An 8,015-nucleotide genomic window follows, 5' to 3' on the forward strand; every position below is an offset into this window, starting at 1 on the left:
AAAAGAATTTTTGAAACCTATTTGTTCATTGAGTCTAACAGAGAATGAAATTGATTACTGGCGTTTAAAGCCAGAAATTGGCTTCCTTGTTTGTAACAGATTCACAAAAAGCGAGTATCCTTTTATACCCAAAAGAATTTGGAACATTTTCAATTCGTTTAATGAAACCGATGACCAGTATTGCTAAAAAGATTTTTCTTGAAACATAGAGTTTAATTTTTTAAATTAAGTTATTAAAAAAAATGTATGAAAATTCAATTTCTTATTTCAAAAACAATGCTGTTGTCAGACGTTCATAACTGTGTCTGTGTTTTTTACATGGTTGGAAATTTAAGTGTAGATTGTGTAACCTTCTCAGATCACATGCCATTAATTTGTTCCCTAAAATCTACAGTAACAGCAGAAAATACCAACCAAAGAGGTATCTCTAGAATAAAATGATATGACCAAAGAGGTGTTATAAGCTTGAGTGACTTGTACCCTCCATCATTATACCGACAGATTCAATTGAAAAACGATGCAAAGCAATGAAAAGCTATATTTATGAAGCAAACGGAGCTCCAATGCAACAAAATGTTATGTTTTGAGCAGACAAAACCTTGGGTTGATATATAAACCGGTACAGCGTCGTAAACACAGCCACTCGAACACCCGAAACTTCTCCATCTGGGAAGGGGAAACGTTGAACCATACAGGAAAACCATAAACGATCTTTGGCCGTATGTGGGCCATGTAGCAAATTACTTTCACTCTGGGGTCAAGTTGACTGCTGTATAACAGCCGTTTCGTCAGAGCGAAGGCTCCTCTGGCCCTGGTCAGAGCAGCATTTATATGTCTGTCGAAATATAAATACTGATATAACCAGATACCGAGGTACTTCAATACACTTTTGCTCGCTAATGGCTGCCCGTGAAGCTCAACGATGACCATCTTGCGCCCATTCTTGCACGTATCCTTCGTGACCCTAGCCAACGGAGTCTGGCACAGAATTTTCTCTGACTTCTGGACATTTATTTTCAATTTCCAGTAGTCGCAATATCGCTGAATCTTGTCGAAATCACGTTGAAAAAGAATTCTAATAACCTCAACTTTCAGGCCGTCCTGTACGCAATTAGATCATCGGCGTACGCAATTGCCTTTGTAAGACTACCTATCAGATCGCTGGTGTAAATGCTGAAGAGAATCGGCGAATTCACCGCTCCCTGTTGAAGACCATTTTTAATTGAGAATGTTGTGGTAGAAGTTACATTGCCACTTTTGACAACAAACTTTCTACCGTTAAGCATATCATAAAGTATATACAACAATGGCTTGCTAATGCCAAGCCTGCTCAATTTTAGATAAAGACCCTATAACCATACGGTGTCAAAGGCCTTTTCCAAATCAACCAGGACAGCACCTGTTCATTGTTGTTTTGATTTATTCCATTGGATATCAGAAACGAGTTTAGACGCAGCATGAATTGTGTCATGACCCGCCTTGAAGCCGAACTGATTATCCGGAATTATTTTGTTGTCCGCAGCCCACTTAGTCAGAGCCCTATTAATGATTTTTTCGAAAACTTTGCTGATGCTCGGAAGACGACTTATCGACCGAAGATTTGACGGGTTGGAATTGTCCTTTCCCTTTTTCGGGAGAGGATGAACCACAGCGGTCTTCCAATGCACTGGATAATATGCATTATTCAGTGCATTATTGAAGAGCGTGGTGTATATGTCAATCGCCTCCATCGGTAAATGTCTTAGTACAACGTTGAATATACCATTGACACCCCTGCTGACTTTTTGTTTTTTATTAAATTGAAGATGAGCTGAAGCTCAACCTTCGTCACTAAAAAGTGACTTGGTCCTGTTTGCTCAGCGATTATGGCATTTGCCAAGGAATACGTCATTGAACCGCATGAAACCGCGGTTCTCAGGCCTCATTTCGAAGGTAAAAGTGATTAAGTAGGGCTCTGTTTTCCAGGTCGTGGTTGGGGCGAATGCTAACATTCACCTTGTACACTTGCTGGAAGGCAGCTCCCACCGCCTCCACTTTTTCCTTCGGATCTTCAATTATATAAAAGTCATCGTCAAAGATGGCTTCCTCTGGATCTATTTGCGCAGTCATGAGTACGTCTCTGTTCTCTTCAGTTCTTTGGAGTTTAAGACACGGAAGGTCATTGTCGTTTTTCTTCCTGAATATCTTGTTGATTTTGGGGAACATACTAGGGTCACTCGAATTAACTGACCGGATCTTGCGGTCCCAGTACTTGTTAATTGATAACCTGTAGTTCTCCTTAATCAACAGATTGACATTTTTTATTGATGATTTCAGTGTCCTAACCTCCAAGTCGCGTGGGTCTGTAAGTCGTCTTTACAAGTTTTTGAGTCTTGTCAGTAAGCCACTCTTGTGCCTACGTAGTGCGTCAATAGTCGCGTTTCTGTAAGCGTCCATTTGGTCCCGTTCTTTGTACTTTGGGATTGTCCGTTCCATCGTTCGTTTTATTGTTTCGTCCATCTGTTGTAAATGTTGGTCAATTTCTGTATTTGTCAGGTTTCTGTTGTTTGGTGGGGCTATGTCACTCGAACGAAGTTCTCTCGCTAAGGCGTTGGTGAAACGAGGCCAACGCATCTTACTGTAATTGTAAGAGTGCGTTGCAACGTATTCCTCCAACTCCACGCGTTCGTTCAGAATCTGCATTACAGCAGCCAGTCCGCAGTGATCACTGTCGTACTCGACTGTCTGTAAGCAGTTTCGAGGGTGATTACCCACTTAGTCTGTTACTGTCAGTCTAGTGTCGTACAGCAAAAGATCCAGAAAGGAGCCACTTCTTGGATACGATGGCTTTTCAGTAGGTCGACGCCATATTCAATGCATTACAGATTCCTCAAATTAAAAAGATGGTTGACTCTGGGATTACTATGTTGATTTCCCCAATCTTCATGTTTTGCGTTCAAATCACCGGCCAAATTGAAATAGTTTTCTTCCAAGCTCTGTTTAAGTTTACTAAAAGCAATCCCGAGTTCTGATGCAAAGCAAGTGACCTGCAGAGCTCCAGCCGCATACAGTTCAACGCACTAACCATCATGCTACGGGTATACTACTAATAATAGATTACCCAAATTTTTATGGAAAGCCATTATAAACAAGAAAATCTCTGGGCTAAGGAATGGTTGGATCTTTTGCATTGATGTTAGTTGGATTTCTCTTTTGACATGAATCTACTTGAATGGCCCAGCTCACATTACTGAAAATGAAAGAAAAACACTGGTCTGAATTTATAGTTAGTGCGACACAGTCTCAATATCACGATGAATATTGCAACTTGATGTACTCTGGCATACCGAACTAATTTGATGACTCAAATTCACGTGATATGATTTCCATATTTGTTAAAGCACGCTACGGGCTCCTTAATATCAATGGAAGAGCCTTCCAAGGAGATACAGGTGGAATATGTACATTATGTAAGATGGATGATTCGGAATATACCATGCACTTTATTGTAACCCGCCCAATATTCAAAACGTACAGGGGAAAATTTCTTGGCAGCGGCATACTTTCTCACTCTCAACTTCTCAACATTCTTAATGGCTACTGCTACTCAAACTTATATTACTTTTTAAAAGCGTCAATTAAATATCGCAATCTTATTATAAATTAATTTTCATAACACATGTACATAAGTAACGTAATCTACTTACTAAGCTTATATATTTTTTAAATTTTTTTTTTAAACCTGACAGGCAACTTAAAGTTATTGTCAAAACTTATTTTAAAAAAGGGGCTCGGATTCAACCCACACTGACAACTTCAAATCCCGTCTGTCGATTTGCCTTGATTGAAAGTTTGTCTATATGTACTCGTATCAATTTTTACCAAATTTGCGTACTATTTTTTGGTTTTTTTTTCTTATGAAAAAACGGACTGTTAGATTTTTATATAAAAATTACTGAATATCGAAAACAATATTTTCTGTGAAATAAAATAAGTTTGAAGCCAATATTTTTAGATTTTGAAAAGATATTTGAGTCGAAAATCAATTTTTACCAACTTTTGTTTAATTTTTTTTAGGATTTTAATTTTTTGTACAAAAAACTGTCAATTAGATGTTTTCAAACTTTTACTGAATGTTAACAACAATATTTTTTGAAAGATAAAAGTAGTTTAAAGCCAATATCTACAATTTGAAAAGATATTTGAGTCGAAAATCAATTTTTACCAACTTTTATTCATTTTTTTTTAGGTTTTTATTATTTAAAAAAAAAAACTGTCCATTCGATTTTTCTCAAAATTTGTCCCAATGTTGAAAACAATATTTCTTATAAGTAAAAATAAGTAAGAAGCTATTATCTTAAACCAATTTTTGTTAATTTTTGTTGGTTTTTATTTTTTTGTAAAAAAAACTTTCAATTCGATTTTTTCAAAATTGTATTTAATGTTGAAAACAATATGTATTATAAGATAAAATAATTTTGAAGCCTAAATTTCAAGGTTTTGAAAAGTTATTTGCATCGATATTCAATTTTTACCAACTTTGAGTAATTTTTTGTTTAGATTTTTTATTTTTTATAAAAAAAAAACTGTTAATTCGATATTTTTCAAAATTTTATCAGATATCAAAAACATTATTCTTCGTTGCACAAAATTGTTTTGGACATAAAATCATATTTTAGTCGTAAAATTTTGGGGGTGACATTTTTTTTTTCAGTTTTTTTGATTTATAAAAAAATCCGTTTCAAAAAATATATACTTCTTTGATATTACGTTACAATATATTATATAAAATTTAATTCAAGTCTCTAACGTTTTCGGTTCGTAAGATACTTAGGGTTAGCCAAAATTTGCACCTTTTTTTTCAAACTGCTATGTTAAAACAACCACCCACGCAATATTCTTGAGAGCCCTTTCTGCATCTTTCTGCCTTATTATCTGTATAACAAAATATTTGTACAAGCTTTAACGTTTCCATCATCGTTTTTAAATAAATTTTATATAGCAATAAGGGTTAATGGTATTTGAAAATCAGCCATGAAGGTCGCCATGTCTTTTTTACAAGTGGCAAATATGTAAAAAAAAAATAGTGGTGCACATGTCTTAAAAGTTTACAACTTACTTAAGGTGGCACTACAGTCCGGGGCGGACTTGGGCCTCAACCAACATGCGTCTCCAGCTAGCTGTCTCCAGTTTCACACGCCAAGTTGGTTGAGGTCCTCTCCCACCTGAGTGCGCCACTGAGTCGTCGCAGTCTTCCTCTACTGTGCCGTCCCTCGGGATTGGATTCGAAGACCTTCCGGGCTGGAGCGTTGATGTCCATCCGCTCTACATGACCTAGCCATCTAAGCCGTTGGACTTTAATTCTGCTAACTAGGTCAGTGTCGCTGTACAGCCCGTACAGTTCGTCGTTATATCTTCTTCTCCATTCTCCATCTATGCGTACGTTACCAAAAATCACCCGAAGAATTTTTCTCTCGAAGCATCCTTAGACACTCTCATCTTTCTTTGACAGGGTCCAAGCCTCAGCGCCATAAATGAGAACCGGGTTTAGAGTTATTCTTCGTTTGATTTCAGCGCTGTTGTCGTTGTCTGCATTAATAGCGGTGCCTAGGTAGACAAAGTCCTTAACTACCTCAAAGTTATAGCTGCCATGGTGACATTTTGTCCAACACGTCGTTGATCAATATCCTTTTTTGATGACAGCATATACTTGGTCTTGCCCTCATTGACCACTAAACCCATCTTCTTCGCTTCCGTCGCAATGCTCAAAAACGCTCCACTGACATCACGCTTTGATCTTCCAATTATGTCAATATCATCTGCGTATCCGAGTAATTGGATAGACTTTTGGAAGATTGTGCCTCTAGTGTTGACGGTTGAGTTTTGCACAATTCTTTCCAGAACGATGTTGAAGAAGTCGCTTGACAGTGCATCGCCTTGTCTAAAACTTTTTTTGACATCAAATCGGTAAAATTTGATAGAGCAGCGTGCATTCTCCATCGTCATTCTGAACAAACGGATAAGTTTGACAGGGATGCCAAAACTAGACATTGCTCGGTGGCATCTCTGATGGCTGAAAGGCAATGTTGCCACTGGTTTTCAATGCTTAATGCAGGAAGCATAGGACTCCTTAAGAGGTTATTAGAGACTCGATCGGAAAAAGACATGGCAGTCTCTTGCGATTGTAGCTGTCTAACGTCGAATCTTCTCACAGTACTTCCTTGTTTTGGCTTGAATCGGGATATCCGTAACCGTACCTTGGCTACAACGAGGTAGTGGTCCGAGTCAATGCTGGCCTCTCGGAATGTTCGGATATCCTGGATACTGGAGAAGTGTCGTGCGTCGATCGCAATGTGGTCAATCTGGTTGACGGTTGATTGATCAGGTGACTTCCATGTCCCCTTGTGGATATTAAGATGCGTGAACTGCGCACTAGCTTCCAGAAGGTCTCGCCCCGCAGCGAAATCGACCAGCCTGAATCCGTTGTCGGAGGTGGTGTCGTGCAGGCTGTATCTCCCGATTATGCCACCAAAGATGTCTTCTCTTCCTAGCTTGGCATTAAAATCTTCTAACACAATTTTAATGTCATAGCCAGGGACTGCTCATATGTCTCGTCCAAGAGCTCGAACAATATGTCTTTCGTGTCTTCATCTTTCTCCTCTGTTGGGGCATGCGCGCATATTAGGCTTATATTGGCGAATTTAGCCTTGATGCGGATTGTGGATATCGAAGTCTTTTAGTTTGCGTTTGCCCGGTCCATCCCATCGCACTTCTTGGATGGCTGTAATATCTGCCTTGCAGCAGTTTAGGGCTTCCGCTAATTGTTCGGCTGCACGTGGTCTGTTAAGGGACCTAACATTCCACGTACATATCCGAAGTTCGTTGTCCTTATTTCGTTTGCGTGGGTTGTCAACAGTGAATCCGTCCGTATCCGAGGCTTGTTGTTGCTTCAAAACTATGATGTTTTTACGTGGCCAGGAAGTTACCCCGACGGCACAACCCCCAACCTGGAGGGCCAGATCCTCAGTATAACTCCAAGGAAGGGGAGCCGGATGAACCGCTCCTTATAGGCCTGGGCTCCGAATATGTCGATGAAGCCCTATAAGGTGTTCACTAAGTAGTTCAACCTTACTGGAACTGTAGAAGCCACCGTTGATTCTGTCTCGAGAATTCGTCTGCTGCCGCTTGGATAAGGAAAGGTGCCTTAGTGGAAACACCTCTCCCCTCCTCTCTCGTTTGCTGCCCCCAACAACTTTCCACTGGGGTTGGAACCCAATTTCCAGTTGAGGTACTAGGCACCCGATGTTCACAGCGGGGAGGTGAGAGTAGGAGTTGATAGACAGAGGTGGGTTCTGAGAAAAACCTGTATACGCTTGTGTCCTCTTGAATGCACATGTCTACCATTTGAACATCAAATAACCCAGATGCGTTGTGCAATACCTATACAAAAAACAATCATCCATACAGTGCTGAAACAGTGTAAAATTATCATTTATTGAATGATATGAAAAACAACGACAGACTATTTGGCGGTACTCTGTTACTCCTTTCAGGTGATTTCAGACAAACACTTCCCGTTTTTGCGCGTTCAACGTAAGAGGATGAGATCAACGCGTGCTTATTATCATAGCCACTGTTGGCATAATGTTAAAAAAGTATAACTGAAAGTTTTTGAACTCATTGGATTTACCAGGCCTGCCACCGCATAATTTACAATTGAAGATTGGATGTCCAGTAATTTTCCTTCGTAATTGGAACCCACCACGTGCAATGGCACGCGATTAGTTATTAAAAAATATTGAAAATGTTATCAAATGGATCCCATCACGCCATCATGGCCACAAACAACCTGGTACTCCGATTGCATAGGAACAAGGAAGACAGGAGCCGTGAGTCTCAAAATATATGGCTATAAAATATTGTATGCATCGGAGAAAGGTAAACCAAGGTCATGCATGTTAGTAAAAAATTACTTAAACGTATTTATACTCTCTAATTACAGCGGTATGGACACCACCAACTCTGTCTTAACAATG

This window comes from Eupeodes corollae, chromosome 1 (assembly GCF_945859685.1).
Source record: "Eupeodes corollae chromosome 1, idEupCoro1.1, whole genome shotgun sequence".
NCBI lineage: Eukaryota > Metazoa > Arthropoda > Insecta > Diptera > Syrphidae > Eupeodes > Eupeodes corollae.